The following is a 16,734-nucleotide window of genomic DNA, read 5'->3' on the forward strand; positions in this document are numbered from 1 at the left end:
CTTCGGTTAAGATACCATCAAACTGTTCAGAAGCCAAAGAATCTTCTATGCAATCACATTGAAACAATAAGAAACAAGCATTTTATATTCTTAATAAGGAATGTATATAATCCTTACCAATGTGACAGGATTAAGAATCAGCTCCTCATTTATCCTAAGGAAATATCAGAGATGTGCATAAAGACTTAAGTACAGTGATATTCATCATACTCATTATACTGAAAAATAGAAAACAATCTAAATGACCAACAGGGGACTGATTAAATAAATCATAATACATCTATTCATATGTAGGAATACTGTGCAATGGTTAAAATCAGGGCCTCAAAGAAAAATGATGCAAAAATATGCTTGCAATATATTAAATTAAAAGGGATACAAAACTACATAGTATGACCCCAATTTTGCATCCCCCCTCCCAACATGTGTGTATGTAACTGGCAAAACATATAAAATCTTATCAGTAGTTACCTGGGTCATAGGATTTTCTTCTTTGTACTATATTTTCAAAATTATATGCATTTATTATATATTATTTTTTATAAAGAAAAAAAACAATCAACGTAATTAGAAAAACCCATTTATTCTAGTTAAGGTGCCCATATGCCTGCTTTACTATTCCAACTAAAAAGGCCTGCTAGTACTCAAGACTGCTCTATTTTCTTGACTAGGGTAGGAATGACCTCTGGTTATATCTTCACTTTTAAGTTTTAGAGGACCCTTTCAGAAGCTTTTTTTTCTTTCTGGTCCTGTGGTTGTGGCCTTAGAAAATATTCATTTTAGGCCTGAATCCACCTCATGTTTTTTGGAGTGTACCCCTAAGGGGAAATTCTGCTTATGAAACAAGAGTATGTTGAGATAAGAATAAAGAAAAGAAAACACGGTAGCCAAAATTAAATCTGCACTGTGAATAGCAAGTATTAGAATTGACACTGCAAAAACGGAATCCATGCCACGGAGGACAAACTTGAGTAAATGAAAAAAAAAATGAAAGAAAAGATTTAAAAACTATGGAGGACAGACAGAAATAATCTATGAATAACAGATGTTCCTAAAGAAAAAAAAAACAGAGCAGTTTAATCAATAAGAAAACTTTCCAGTTCCGAAAAAAAATACCTGAGACTGGAGATTGAGAAGGTTCAACAGAGATCATCAACACCAAGACATGTCCTGGCAAATGTTTTTAAATTTCAAGGATAAAGATATAATCCTACAAGCATACAAGCAGAAAAAAATAGGTTATTTTCAAAGGAACTAAAATCAGATTGACCTCAGATTTTTCCTCTGCAACAATAAAATGCCAGAAGACAACGAAATAATGACTTACAGAGAGTTGAAAGGGAAAAGTTATGATCTAAGGATTTTATACCTTGTCCTAGTTTTTCATGTACAAAGGTTACAGGAAATTATTCTTAGATCTGCAAAGTCTTATAAAATTTCACCATCCTGGTAGTATCTTTTTTTCATAAATTGTTCAAAGGTGTATCCTAGACCATTGAAAGAGAATCAAAATAAGAATTCAAGAATCCTGAGATAGGCAAGAACTGGTCAAGTATACTGACACCAACTTAATATCTATAAATAACTGAATAGAATAATTAACCCCACTAAAAAAGAAAGGGTCAATAATGAAGAATAAATAATTGATATAAGTATATAAACAATATGTAACTTTAGAAAGTTAAAGGTAAGATTTGAAACCTCAGGGTATATTAATGTGGACTCAAAATAAAGGAGGTAGTTGAAGAAGGGAGAAACAAAAAGATTCTAAATTCTGTCTTTCCGAAAAGGATATTTAAAAACCACTATTTTTAGCAATTAGCTAGTAAATATAAATTTTGCAATGTTTTGAAAAACCATATAATAACCAAGAGTTTTATTTATTTATTGCAGTCCAAATCAGAAGATAATAATTGGCAAAGACTGTGAATAGTACTTGACGCAAGCATCACATTCAACCCTAAGAACATGAAGTAGGTATAATTATCCCTATTTTACAGATGAGGAAACCAAGGCTCAGCAAAGGTAATTAGTGAATGGCAGAAGCAGGATTCAAACCCAGGTCTTTCCAGCTCCATAATTCTTTCTTCAATATTTCATAAACTCCTCAAACAAAACAATCCATAAGGCAGAAGAAAAATAAACAAACCATAATAAAAAAACTTAAAATGAGAGAAATCATTCCAAAAGTTATAAGGTAAGAAATGTAAAGTTTAAATTATCTAATTAAAATCAAGGGTCTTACTGGATATTTGGTGCTATTACAGAATTATTGATGTTTTTATGAATGACAATGGTAGGGTGGTTGTTTTCAAAAGTCTTTATGTTTTAAGAAATATAAATGTAAATATTTACATTTGAATTGATGTATCTAGGATTAGCTTCAAAATAATCACCAACTCCTGGGAGGGGAAGAGAGTATGTGTATGTGGGGTGTGGGGGTGTGCAGATGAAACAAGACTGGCCATGAGTTGATAATCCTTGAGGCTGGGTTATGGGAATATGGTGATTCATTATACTATTCTCTTTACTCTGGTATTGTTTGAAATGCTTGATAATAAAAACTTTAGGAGTCTTAGGTTATATTTTTACAAAGGTTAAAAAGCCCACACAATCACTTACTGCTTTAAACAGAAACCCAAACACAACAGGCAAGTATAGAAAAGCACACAAAAAAAGAAAGTGTTTGTAATATTAAGGCCAAAAATAAACTGAGGCAAAAACCTTAAATGGATTAAAAGGTTATTTGCTTTGGACTAAAAATATAATCAGTACTTAATACATATAGTAATAATGATTGCTATCATTTACTGAGGAATTACCATGCACCAGGCAAGTGCTGATCATTTTTGATGCTTCTAACAACTCTGTGAGACATTATCACTAATTTACAAACAAAGAAATTAAGCCAAGATGGGTATGTCAATCTTTTTAAGCAGTGTCCTCAGCCCTTAGCAAAATGCTTGGCACACAGTAGGTGCTCAATAAATATTTGTTGAATAAATGAAGTTGTCTAATATCCTGTTGAAGGTTAATAACTACAGCCTAACTTCAAACCCAAATCTGATTCTAAAACCTTTACTCTTAATCACATTTAAATCTTTTAACAATGACATTTCATAGTAACAGTAAAGATGTTTATTTCCTTCTGTGTGTCTGTATTTTTCAGATTTTCTACAATCAGCATGTGTTATTTTCTGAAACAAGTCATTAAAAATAATAAATGCAGAACAGTATTGAGCATTTAATCACAGACTAACCTGGCCACAAAACACAGAAGATATTTTGGGGGCTACAACATGAAATAAACGGAAACAAAATGGAAGGGGAAATTTTAGCACGCTATTATCAACTAGCATAATGAACAAAATAAAGTCAAAGCATATAAAGTAATTGATATTGGAATAGGTAGTACTGAATTTTATAAAGTAAAAAGTATAAGGGTTCTTTATAAGCATGAAAAGTTATAAAGACTGACCATGTTCTTGGCCATAAAGTAAATTGAAAATTCTTGAAGGCAGGAATCACACAGATCATATTTTCTGATTACGATAAAAAATTAATAAACTAAAGCACCCATTCAGAAATTAATATTCTTCTAAATAACTACTGGCTCAAGGAAATAAATATTAAGTTATCGTTTATGCAATGCTTATTTTGTTCAAAGTATAGTGTTAGCCATGTTACACATATTCTCTCATTTAATTGCAATTAATCATTAATAAACCATGAGGTATGTTATTATGTATAGAGAAGAAAAAATATTAGGTTGAGAGTTAATAAACTTTCCAAGATCACAGAGCTATTCAGTTTGCAGGTGTGATCATTAAACTGAAGTCTGCACCCAAAACTCATACTATGACACAGAAATGCTGTCATATTAGTTAGAATTGCTATATAGGCATCTAGCTGTGTGTACTCATTTTTCTCTATTTATAACATTTTATAAGAAAAAGCAGAGAAAACTAGAGTTCTTCCTTAACACAACATATTTTGAATGTGTCCATTTGTGAAATACACTATTCTAAGAAGGTAGTGGCTCATTTTTCTAACACATCATTAATCAGATATATTTCAAATTGCATAATCTTCTAAAAGAGACTCCTTTGAATATATTTATATTCTCAATAGGACAATTACAAAAGGAAGAAACCATAAAATTAGATAAACAAAGTAGGGGATATATGGTAAACGTGATTTGCCACTAAATTTATTTCTAAAAAGCAGTGTGACCTTGGAAGTCACTATTTTCTGGTACTTATATGCAACTCATCAACAGGTTTGATGGAACTTTGGCCAGGATGGATTTGAAAGTCTGCCACTAACTGTGGGCAAGCCCTTAAGCCTCTGAGTTGTGGTTTTCTTCATGCATAAAATATGTAGATATTTAAGAGCTCTTTCAGCTTGGAAATGTTACAATCCTGTGACTTTAAGAATTCAAGTTATTTAAGATTTTTGGGGGTTTTTACACCTGAGGAAATTACTGACTCTGTATTTAAAGCTGTTTTTATGTTATGTCTAATTTCTTCTTTCTCTCTTCTGCATCCAAAATACAGTTTTATTTTTATCCTTCAGTGGTACGTCTGTACCCACGTGTAAGCAAGGATAATGCCAAAGAATGGACTGTACAAATGCTGTCACCTGAGAAGCACTAACAAAATATAACATTGTTTCTTAATGCAGATTAAGAAACCTAAAGCAATTTCATAATTTCCACAGTCCAATCTTACTATTCTTATTTTGCTAGTGTTGAAAACTAGTGAAGTGTCGACTTGTTTAAACTTTTTAAGCTGCTCTATCTACTCCAGTCCTATTCCTGATACCTTCAAACCCCACCTCTTAGTACTCATGGAGTTGGTAGTATTTCCCAAACCTGCCTGATGATCAGAATCACCTAGGATTCCCGTTAATGATGTATTACCTGGCCTTACCCCAAACCGAAAATGAATCAGACGTTCCAGAAGCCCCATGGCTCAGTATTTCATTTTTTCAACAGTCACCTTAGATGATTCCTATGATTAGACAGTCTGGGAAATCACAGTATAGAGGAAGGATCATGGGCTTTGGAGCCTGACATATCGAGTTTCAAAACCTGACCTTGGCCTTTATTATAGGTGTGACTTTGGGAAAATTACTTATCATAAGTCTTAGTGTTTTTTTTTAAGTTTATTTGGGTGACAATTGTTAGTAAAGTTACATAGATTTCAGGTGTACAATTCTGTAATACATCATCTATATATCACATTGTGTGCTCACCACCCAGGGTCAGTTCTTCTATCGTCATATATTTGATCCCGTTTACCCTCATCTACCATCCCCCTCCCCCCTTACCCTCTGGTAACCACTAAACTATTTATTGTCTGTGTAAGTTTTTATGTCTTCATTTGTCTTGTTCTTTTGTTTTCACTTTTATATCCCACATGAGTGAAATCATACGGTTCTTGACTTTTTCTGTCTGACTTACTTCGCTTAGCATAATAATCTCAAAAATCCATCCAGTTGTTGCAAATGGCGCTATTTTTCTAATTGAAAAGATTTAGACACTAGTTATGCCGAACACTGTGGTCAAGTTCAGTATGTCTAGCCATGTTGGGTGTTCAGTAAATGTTAGCTTCTCTATCCTCCTGCTCATCTTGCCACAGGAAACGACAAATACAAATATTTGAGGGGATTCTGATGAGGCCCTTACCCTAATGGGCCCACTTCTGTTTCTAGGGCTAAAAAATCTGAGTACTGGATAACTGTTGAATGCAGCGGTTCTCAACCTTCCTAATGCCGCGACCCCTTAATACAGTTCCTCATGTTGTGGTGACCCCCAACCATAAAATTATTTTCGTTGCTACTCTATAACTGTAATTTTGCTACTGTTATGAATAGTAATGTAAATATCTTTTTGTTTTCTGATGGTTTTAGGCGACCCCTGTGAAAGGGTCATTCGACCCCCAAAGGGGTTGCGACCCATAGGTTGAGAACTGCTGGTTTAATGAATTACTTGGGTTGGCTAATTTAAGAGTCTCAGTAGCAAGTCTAATGATTTTTTCTGGTTTCCAGAGGCTTAATGACGTCCTCCTACCTAAAACAGATACACCATTATGCTGGGCTTCAAAGCCCAAGGTATGTGACTGTGGCAAAATTACCTGAACCTCTGTTTCCTCATCTGTAAAAAATTGGTGCTTAAATGTTTGCCAAATTGAACTCAATATATATTATTGATAATATAATTGTGAACTAATAACCATTCAAAATAATTAAACTTATACAGTCTTACAAACATCCTTATGAACAAAAAGAAGACAGCAATAATAGCTAGTAAGCGAAGTAAGACAGAATGGGACTTGTTCAAATACATAATAAATCAGAGCTTAACATCCAAGCAAAGTTTCTGTGTGGTATCAACTGTACCTTTTTAAAGTTAAATTTATTGGAGTAAAATTGGTTAATAACATGTTTCAGGTGTACAATTCTATAATACATCTCTTGTATACTGCACTGTGTGCTCACCACCCAGAGTCTAGTGCTTCATCACCATATATTTGACCCCTTTACCCTCTGTGTCCTCCCCCCAACCCCCTTCCCCTCTGGTAACCACCATACTTCAACTGTATCTTAACACACAGTGTTTTGGACAAGTTTGGAGTTGAATTCACTTAGGAAAAAACAATCCAAACTACTCTCTCATTAAAAAAATATGTATATATATTTTAAAATTATGATAGGTATAAACACCATCTGGCAAGACATTTCTGTAAAAGTAATCAGAAATATGGTTTCTAATTACAGCTCCATAATTAATTCTAGCTGCATATGTATTAAGCACATATATTAATATGATCATTTTACTAAAAATTATTAGCATTAACTGTTTAGATAAGCTATAAAATTAAAAGAAACCTAAAGAAATAAAAAAACTAAAAACCTGCGAATATTCATTCAAGACAGAAGAAAAAGTTACCCTCAATTCTCAATAAGAAAAAAACCCCTCAAATCCTACTGAAAGGAATTTAAAGAATCATAGCTTTTTTCTTGATTTATTCAAATTATTCGTTAATGCAACTGAGTTTCATTTAGTTCCTGCCCTTTGCTTGGTATGTTTATTTCCAGACATTTAATATTTTCACTGTTATTTTGAATGAGATATTTTTTCCATTATCATTTCTAACGAGGAACAGTATTGATTTCTGAATATATTTTGTTTAATACCACCTTACTAGACTACCATTAGCTTTAACAAACCCTTTTAGCATTTTCCTTAGATTTTCTAAGCAGATGATTATATGTATCATCTGTGAATAGTAATCTTTTGTTCTTTTTTTTGAATACTCTGATTTTCTTGTTTAATTGCATTAGCAAACTCTTCCAGAATATAAAATAGAGGCAAAAACAGCAGGCATAGTTTTAACAAGATTGCCTATGATATGTCCCCATCAAGCATGATGCTGGCTATTGGTCTGATATTTTTAATAATATTAAGGACACACCCTTTTACTCCCATTTTCCTAAGGTTTTAATTGAGAATAGACACTGAATTTTATGTAATGCTTTCTGACATTTTTTAATTAGAAATGATTATAGGTTCACCGGAAGTTACAAAAATAGTACAAAGACAAAGAGTTTCCATATCCCCTTAACCCCAGTGGTCACATCTAACATAAGTTCCCGTCAAAACCAGGAAATGTATACTGGTGCAGTGCCCAAACTTTATTCAGATATCACTGGTTTCACATGTTCTCATGTGTGTGTAACATATTATACCTATAGGTTACTGTATCTGCCACCACAGTAAAAATGCTGAGCATTTCATAACTACCAGGATCCTGTGTATTGCCCCATTTATAACTATACCCACCTCCCTCCCTCTGCTCTTCCTAACCACTAATCTAGTCTTAATTTCTACAATTTTGTCATTTCAAGAATGTTACATAAATGGCATCATACGGAATGTAACCTATTTCCCCCCCCACTCAGCATATTCCCTTGAGATTCAATAATTCATCCCTGTTAGTTGCTGGGTACTATTCGATGGTGTGGATGTACCACAGCTTTTTTAACCATTCACCCACTGAAGGACATTTGATTTCTAACTTTTGGATATTACAAATAAAGCTGCCATGAACATCTGTTACAGACTTCTGTGTGGGCATACACTTCTCTGGGATAAATGCCCAGGAGTATGACTGCTGGGTCGTACAGTTAGTGTATGTTTAGTTTTTAAAGAAATGGCCAAACTATTTTCCAGAAGGGCTGTACCATTGAACATTCCCACCAGTAATGTATGAGAGATCCAGTTTGCCCACATCCTCACCAACATTTGGTATTGTCACTATTTTTTATTCTGTGTGTTCACATCGGCATGTAGTGCTATCTCATTGTGGTTTTTTCCATTTCCCCAATAGCTAACCATGTTGACATCTTTTCATATGCTTATTTGCTATCTATAAATCCTCTTTGGTGAAATGTCAATTCATCTCTTTTGTCCAATTTCTAACTGGATTGTTTATCTTTGTTACTATTAAGTTTTGAGTGATATTCATTCATTCTAGATATGTCTTGTCTCACATATAGGTTTGGAAATATTTTCACCCTGTTATTATTATATATTCTAGTTACAAGTCCTGTCTCATATATAGGTCTGGAAATATTTTCACCTTGCCTGTAGCTTGTTTTTTCATCCCCTTAACAGGGGTCTTTTCCAAAGAGCCAAAGTTTTTAATTTTGATGAAGTCCAATTTATTTTTTTTCTTTTAATTGTGCTTTGGTGTCTGATCTAAGAACCCTTTCTTAGCCCACTGTCCTGAAGATTTTCTCCTATGTTTAAAATTTAAAAGTTCTATAATTTTACATTTTATATTTAAATCCATGATCCATTTTGAATTCATTTTTGTATAAGGTGTGAGGTTTATGTTGAGGTTCACTGTTTTACCTATGGATGCGTGATTGCTGCAAGCACCATTGTTAAAAAAGCTATCTATACTTCCTCCATTGAATTGCTTTTGCATTTTTGATAAAAATCAGTTGGCCATACTTCTAAGGGTCTATTTCTGGGTTCTCTATTCTGTTCCATTGATCTTTGTGTTTATCCCTTCCCCAATACCAGAGAATTTTGATTACTGAAGCTACAAAAGTCTTAAAATCAGGTGGAGAGATTCCTTCCACTTTATTTTTATCTTTAGATATTTTAGTTCCTTTACCTTTCCATATAATTTTTACAATAAGCTTGTGTTAAACCTATAGAATAATTTGGAGAGAATTGATGACATCTTTACTACATTGAGTCTTCCAATCTACGAACATGGTACACCACTCCATTTATTTACACCTCTGATTTCTTTCATCAGAATTTTTTAGTGTTCAGCATACAAATTCTATACATGTTTTATTAAATTTATACCTAAGCTTTTTTTTATTATTAGTTTCAGGTGTACAGAACAATGCAATAGTTATCCTTTTCACCCCTCACAAAGTAACCACCCCCCACCTAAGTTTTTTTTTTTGAGCCATTACAAATGGTACTGTATTTTTTATTTCGGTTTCCACACATTCATTACTAATATATAGAAATTCAATTTATTCTTGTATGCTGAGTTTGTGTCATAACTTTGCTGAACTCACCTATTAGTTCTAGTTTTATTATACATACATTCCTTGGGATTTTCATTGGAAACCATTATCTCACTTGCAAATAGGGACAGTTTTATTTCTTCCTTTAAAATCTGTTGTTTTTTATTATTTCCTTTTCTTACCTATTACACTAGTAAGAACTTCCAGGAGTATGTTGAATAGTCGTGGTGAGTGGACATCCTTGTCTTGTTCCTAATATTAAGGGGAAAGCACTCAGTCTTTCACCATTAGGTATGTTAATTGTGGGGTTTTTGTAAATGTTCTTGATCAGGTTGAGAAAGTTTCCCTTTATTCTTAGTTTTCTTTTTATTATGAATAAATGTTTAGTTTAATGCATTTTCTACATTAATATAGAATTTTGCTTCAACTTTTTAATATGGTGGACTACACTGAATGATTTTTGAATACTGAATCAGCTTTACATCCTTGGAATATAACCCACTTTCAGAGTGTACAGTTCTTTTATATGTTGCTGGATTTGTTTTGTTAATATTGTGTTGAGGATTCTGTGTCTATATTCTTGAGGTATACTGGTCTGTAGTTTTCTAAACTGTCTTTAGGTTTTGGGATCAGGGTAATAACGGCCTCATAAAATGAGTTGTGAAGTCTTTCCTCTTCTATTTTCCAGAAGCGACTGTGTAGGATTCATATGATTCTTATGTCTTATTCTTGATGTTCCAGATTCCTCTTTTTATCACATCCTTTCTGCTTGAAGAATTACCTGTAGTCATTTCAGGGTCTCCTATAGCCAAATTCTCTTAGCTTTCCTCACTGCTTTAATTGCACCTTCATTCCTGAAGGATATTTTCACAGGGTATTGAATTCTGGGTTGACAGTTCTTGTCTTTCAGCATTTGAAAAACAGTGTGCCATTTCTTTCTGGCTTCCATGGTTTCTAACATGGGATCTGCTGTCATTTGAATCACTGTTCCCCTATAGGTAATAATAGTTCGTTTCACTCTAACTGCTTTGAAGATTGTTTGTCTTTACTTCTTGTTTGATTTAAAAATTATTTTAATTGTGGTAAAACACATATAAAATTTACCATCTTAAGCATTTTTAACATATAGTTCAGTGTGTTAAGTATATTCAATTATGCAACCAATCTCTAGTACTTTTTCATCTTGAAAATTGAAACTTTATACCCATTAAACAACTTCTGATTTCCAAAGGTTTGATTTTGATTGTGTCTGGGTGTGAATTACTTTGGGTTTATCTTATTTGGGGTTCAGTGAGCTTCTTGAATCTATAGGCTTGTGTCTTTTGCCAAATTGGGGAAATTTCAGCTATTTCTGCAGGGCCACATTTTTTTCTCTACTTTCTGAGACTCTGATGACACGAATGTTACATTTTTTGTTACTATCCCCTAGGCCCCTGAGGCATCCTTCGTTTTTTTTTTTTTTTCAGTTTATTTTTTTTCTCTGCTGCTCAGAGTGGGTAATTTCTATTTATCTTCATTTTTACTAACTCTTTCCTGTCATCTCCATTCTTCTATTGCTCCCATGTAGTAAGTTTATTTCAGTTATTTTTCAGTTTTAAAATTTTCATTTTCTGCTTTATATATTTTATGAAACCAATACTTTATTTGTTTCAAATGTGTTTGTGATTGCTCACTGAAGCATTTTTATGGCTGCTTTAAAATCCTTGTCAGATATTTCCAACATCTGAAGCATCTTGGTGTTGACATCTGTTGACTATTTTTCATGTTGTGATTTCCCTGGTTCTTAGAATAAGTTATCTTCAATTGCATAATGGACATTTTGGAGATGACAAGACTCTGGATCCTACTTAATCTTTTTTAGCAGGCTGTCCACCAGCTGAGGTGTAGTGTGAGGGCTGGGTGAGTATGTATGTACCCACCATTATGGTTAAAAATGCACGATGGAAAACTGCTATAACATTATAATTTCCCCCTAAAGATCAAATTACATCGGTTTATATAATTCCTAGCTAACTTAGTTTGCTTCATATTTTTCAACTGCCTATGTACCATAGTACTTTTAGACTACAATATTCCAAAAGAAAGAATTCTATTTCATTATCACCTAGTGTTATATACACACTCAGAAGGGCCAGGGGAAAAAATATGGCTTTAAAACTCATTTATGAGCTTCTTTTTAACAATGCAAGGCAAATTTTATTGTTCACTTGCCTGTGACAATTCTCTCTTTAAGTAACCTCCTTTACTGCTATCAACATCCATTCTGATAGTTACTTTTCTTGAATTATTCCAACAGCCAGCAGGAATTTGAAGAAAAAGAAGCAAACAGGTCCTCTTTTGTGAATTTTTACTTCTTTAAATGAAACACCTGTATATCCTACTTTGAGATGAACTCTTGAAAATAATTCATTTATCTATTAACTTATATTAAATTTCATATATTCTAGACCTTTTGTTTTGACTGACCTTCAATTTATACCTGTATTCTTGCTTTAAATAAGAAACTATAAGATAGCATAACAAGATAGCAGACTAAGGAAAAATATAACTGCCTCAATATTTGCCTTCTTTCTTTCTATAATTTTCTATAATTAACCTTTAATTCCTTGTTTCTTGAGGAACTCTACTTTAGCTGGGAGAAGGAGTGGCACAGGTGATGAGGTATCCTAAGGTAGTTCCACAAAACATAGCGCTCTATTAACCCAGTTGGAAAACCAGTGTTCTAGGAAAAGCTTTGTATTTATCACATCTAAAAATGAAGAAAATCTTTTAAAGCATGAACTGAAACTAAGTTTTCTGAGAAGAACTATGTATAACATTAACATAGATAAGGATCTTCTATATCAAAATTAGAGCAAAACTCCATTTAAGTCCCCAAATCAGTAACAAAATAAGCACAAGAATTAATTATGTATACAAGTAGACAATAAGCACATGAAAAGGTCCTTGACATCCTTAGTCACTAGGGAAATGAAAATCAAAACCACAATGAGATACCACTTCACATACACTAGGGTGGCTATAACAGACAATAACAAGTGTTGGTGAGGATGTAGAGAAATTGGAACCAGTGTACACTGCGGGTAGGAATGTAAAATGGTACGAGCAAGTTGGCAAACTATTTGCAGTTCTTCAAAGTGTTAAATATAGACTTACCACATGACACTGCAATTCCACTCCTAGGTATATATCCAAAAAACCTGAAAACATTTGTTCACATAAAAACTTGTATACAAATGTTCACAGCAGTATTATTCATAATAGCCCCAAACTAGAAACAATGCAAATGTCCATCGACTGATGAATGGATAAACAAAATGTGATCTATCCACACAATGGAATATTACTCAGCCATAAAAAGGAATGAAGCACTGACACATACTATATAACATGGATTAACCTTGAAAACATTGTTAATGATGTCAGACACAAAAGACACATATTATATGATTCCATTAATATGAAATGTCCAGAATAGGCAAATCTAGAGAGACAGAAAAAAGGTCATTGGTTGCCAGGGGCTGGAGGAAGGAGAGAATAGGCAGTGACTGCTAATGAGCATGGGGTGAAGAAAATGTTCTTGAATTAGACAGTGGTGATAGATGCACAACCTTGTGAATATACTAAAAACCACTGAATTGTATACTTTACAAGGGTGAATTTGTGGTATGTAAATCATACCTCAATTTTTAAAAAGATTAATTAGGGCTATTTGACCTATCAGTTTGAAAACTGAAAGGAGGGGAAAACCACCAATGACTGTGTAACTTTTCTTTAAATTTCCTTTATATTGTAGCAAGATAACTGGCAACTTTGGCAGGCTGAGCCAGATCCTGTATTCTGGCACTCTGAGGGAGTGTCAAATAGATTTTTCTGAAATGAAGATGCAAATATAAAAAAGTAAAATTTAAGCAGCTGCCAATTAAAAAACAGAGCACAGTTACTCAGCACACACCTAGGTGTGTTTCTATATAGAGATCTGTTAAGTAACATCTAGGCAGCCCTCCTTTTCCAAATACTATAGTTTTTGTTTCAAATGTTCATTTGTTAAGACAGCGGTTTAGATCTCTCAAAACATTTTCCCAAATGATGTCAAAATGCTGTTTCTCAGGCTAGCTCACAAAGCCTATTTAACCACACTGTATTTGGAGAGTAATATTGATTTTATTTTTCCAATTCTACCTATGAGGTATGATCAAAAGCTATGGTTAATATTTAAAAAAATTATTATAAAGACACATTGCCATTAGTCCCCCTTAAAATACTCCCCCTCGCTTTGAACGCACTTATCCCATCATTCTTGCCTTTTTCTGAAGCAGTTCTGGAAGTCCTCTTTCATGAGTGTCTTTACTTCATCTTCCATTACAACAATGCTCCATGTCACACATCGCTTCTGGTATGGCAATTTGTGTCTAATAAAAATATTATGGTGTGTCCTCATCCACATTATTCACCGGATCTGGCACCATGTGAGTTCTGGCTCTTCCCCAAAGTCAAAAAAGACCATGAAAGGTAAACGTTTTGAACTGATTCTGGACATCAAGGCAGCCATGACAGTGCAACTAAAGACATGAAAGAGAGGACTTCCAGAACTGCTTCAGAAAGTGGCAAGAACGATGGGATATGTTTGAAGTGAGGGGGGATATTCTGAGGGGGATTAATGGCATTGTGTCTTTTACTGTAATAACTTTAAACATTCACACTATTTTTTGATCACACCTCATATACATCCCCATAAAACATCTACTCATGCAAACCACCTGGAACCTCTCTCCCCTGTAGGAGAATTCATCTAGACTGAATCACTCACCTCAACTCAAGCAGGGCAGTCTAGATGGAACGCCAAAGGAATTTACAATCTTTGAGACTTGGGTCTGAATCCTGCCTCCTCCACTTACTAGCTGTGCAACTATGAGCAAGTAACTTAACCTCTTTAGGCTCCAGTTTCCTCATCTGTAAATTGAGGATAATTATGTCTACCTCATTCAAATTGATATACAAAAGCATCTAGTCAGAGGGGGCATTCAGTAAATGTTAGTCTCCAAGATGTATCAATCCCCTTTTCCAGTATTAATATAGCACAGTATAGTGAACAATGCAACATTTTTTGATAGCTAATTTTCCCCAATGTGTTGGTGTTATCACTTGAATGAGAAATGTCACTGTAAAACTAGTAAAGTTGTAGAAAGTGCAGAATGGTGATTTGAGGGGCATGTACCAGCTAGGAAGGCTTATCAAATTTTTCAGGGTATGAGAGAGATAAAACAAAGCTGATTAAACATCTGCAAAAGTATATTAAATATATTTTTATTTAGAAAAAACTTTATCCTATTTCAATATACAAATAATAGAAGGTTGAGTTAAAAAACACTGGTGTAGAGGGCCGGCTGGGTGGTGCATTGGTTAAAAGCTGGCTTGGGACTCCAGAGGGCCCCGGTTCGGATCCCACATTTGAGGGCCAGAGACACTGCCCTCTACAGCTAAGATGCTGAACAACAGCTCAACCTGGAGCTGGGCTGCCGTGAGTAGGCTGCAGCCCCTGCTGCAGCGGGTTGACATGGGCTACCGTGTGTAGCCAGCAGCCAGGGAGAGCAGCCAGCAGCCAGCGTGAGCGGCCATCCAGAAGCTGGCGACTGATCTGCCTCGCTCGGGAAGAGCACAATGATGGTGCCAACTTGGGCCAGTGAGGCGACGTCCTCCACAACTAGACTGAAGAATAAAAGGACAGTCTGTTCCCCTTCCCCCAATTCCCCAATAAAAATCTTAAAAACAACAATAACAACAACAACAAAACTCTGGTGTAGAAAAACAGGGTTCAGTTTATATTAATCCTATAATCTAGAATTGCACTGTTTGATGTGGTAGGCAATAGACACAGGTGACTATTTAAATTTAAGTAAACTAAAATTAAATTTAAAATTCAGTTCCTCAGCCATACTAGCCCCATTTCAAGTGCTCAATAGCGACATGGGGCTAGTGACTACTGAATGATGCCGATTGAGGAATTTGTTTTTCAAATGAATCTTTCCCATTATTTTGTATTGTTTTCAGGTAGACACCTCTGCTCCTAAATGTTAAGAATTGAAATAACATTATGGTAATTGAGTTGTTTGGTATAGGTTTTACAAAATTTCTGGGGTGAAGGTTTCTCCCAAAATACTGCACTTAAAATGTACTTCAATCTATTAATGTCAAAATGATCTTTTGCTTCAGGCTATCATTTGACATCTGCTTCTAACAGATATCAAATGACTAAACTAAGTTTCCTATAACAAGCTTTGTGGACCAAAGGATTAGAGGCCAAGCTTACAGAAATCTAGATGACCACATCAGATTTGAAGATAAAACTGTGATCATATGTAAGATTATAAAAATCAATTTACATGGTGGATAAAACATAGTTTTTACGGTATATAAGAAACCATGGATATATTAGTTAAGATGGGGAAATCTGATTTAAGTTATGCTATGGCTATAATTCTATTTATACTAACAAGATAGGAATGAAAGGAAATATAAAAGCACTTCTGGATTTACACATACGTGTAAGGGTGTCTAATATTCAGGAAACTAGCACTATTTCATGAAAAAAAACCAACACCCCACCTCCCCATACATACAAAACAAACCAAAAAGACAATGTGGAGACCTGACTCCAGGTGGGGCAGTAGGCTAGCTTTCAGTCTTGTAGCTGCCTGTTCTTAAGTTCATTCACATTCCTTTCTAGCTGACACCTTCAAGAGAGGAAGGTAAATATGCATAGTAGGTAATGCCAATAATTGAGCCATTTTGTTATGGTATGTTGAAGCATAAGATCACTGTTTATTTGTAGTTTATTTGATATGCCCATCAAATACCTGACCCCAGAGGTATGTATATGATGGGCAGAGGTAAGAAAAAGGGTGAGGGCACTATTTTTCATTGTTTGGTAAGCTATAAGTGTTAAGTTATTTTAAAGATGAAATAACAACATTCCAAAATTAAAACTGGCCGCATCAAAATATCGTTAACCCTATCTGTTTTCTAGTAACTGCAAGTCAGAAGCAATTTATTAAAAAAGGAGAATAGGGGACATAGGCATACTGACAGCAGCATAAGGTAGCAAATGATACAAGGGACTCTTTGAAAACTATGAATATTAGACATAAATTACAGAGGAAGTCATGTAGGGGCCAT

General features: G+C 34.3%; 1 protein-coding gene across 5 annotated transcripts in view; it reads right to left on the bottom strand.

Annotated features, from left to right (window-relative positions):
* The window catches only part of RPS6KA3 (ribosomal protein S6 kinase A3), a 111,182-nt gene that overhangs the window by 87,409 nt on the left and 7,039 nt on the right, over positions 1–16,734 (bottom strand). Inside the window, exons 2-3 of one of the 5 annotated variants that reach the window (XM_019666945.1) lie at positions 1,117–1,210; positions 118–154 (exon numbers count right to left, since the gene is read on the bottom strand). The exons of 2 other annotated variants lie outside the window; for them this stretch is intronic. The gene's annotated coding sequence lies outside the window, so the exon portion shown is untranslated. The remainder of the gene's footprint in view (positions 1–117; positions 155–1,116; positions 1,211–16,734) is intronic. 2 more of the 5 variants (XM_019666980.1, XM_019666956.1) reach the window with 2 other exon arrangements.

This window comes from Hipposideros armiger, unplaced genomic scaffold, assembly GCF_001890085.2.
Source record: "Hipposideros armiger isolate ML-2016 unplaced genomic scaffold, ASM189008v1 scaffold_13, whole genome shotgun sequence".
NCBI classification, from domain to species: domain Eukaryota; kingdom Metazoa; phylum Chordata; class Mammalia; order Chiroptera; family Hipposideridae; genus Hipposideros; species Hipposideros armiger.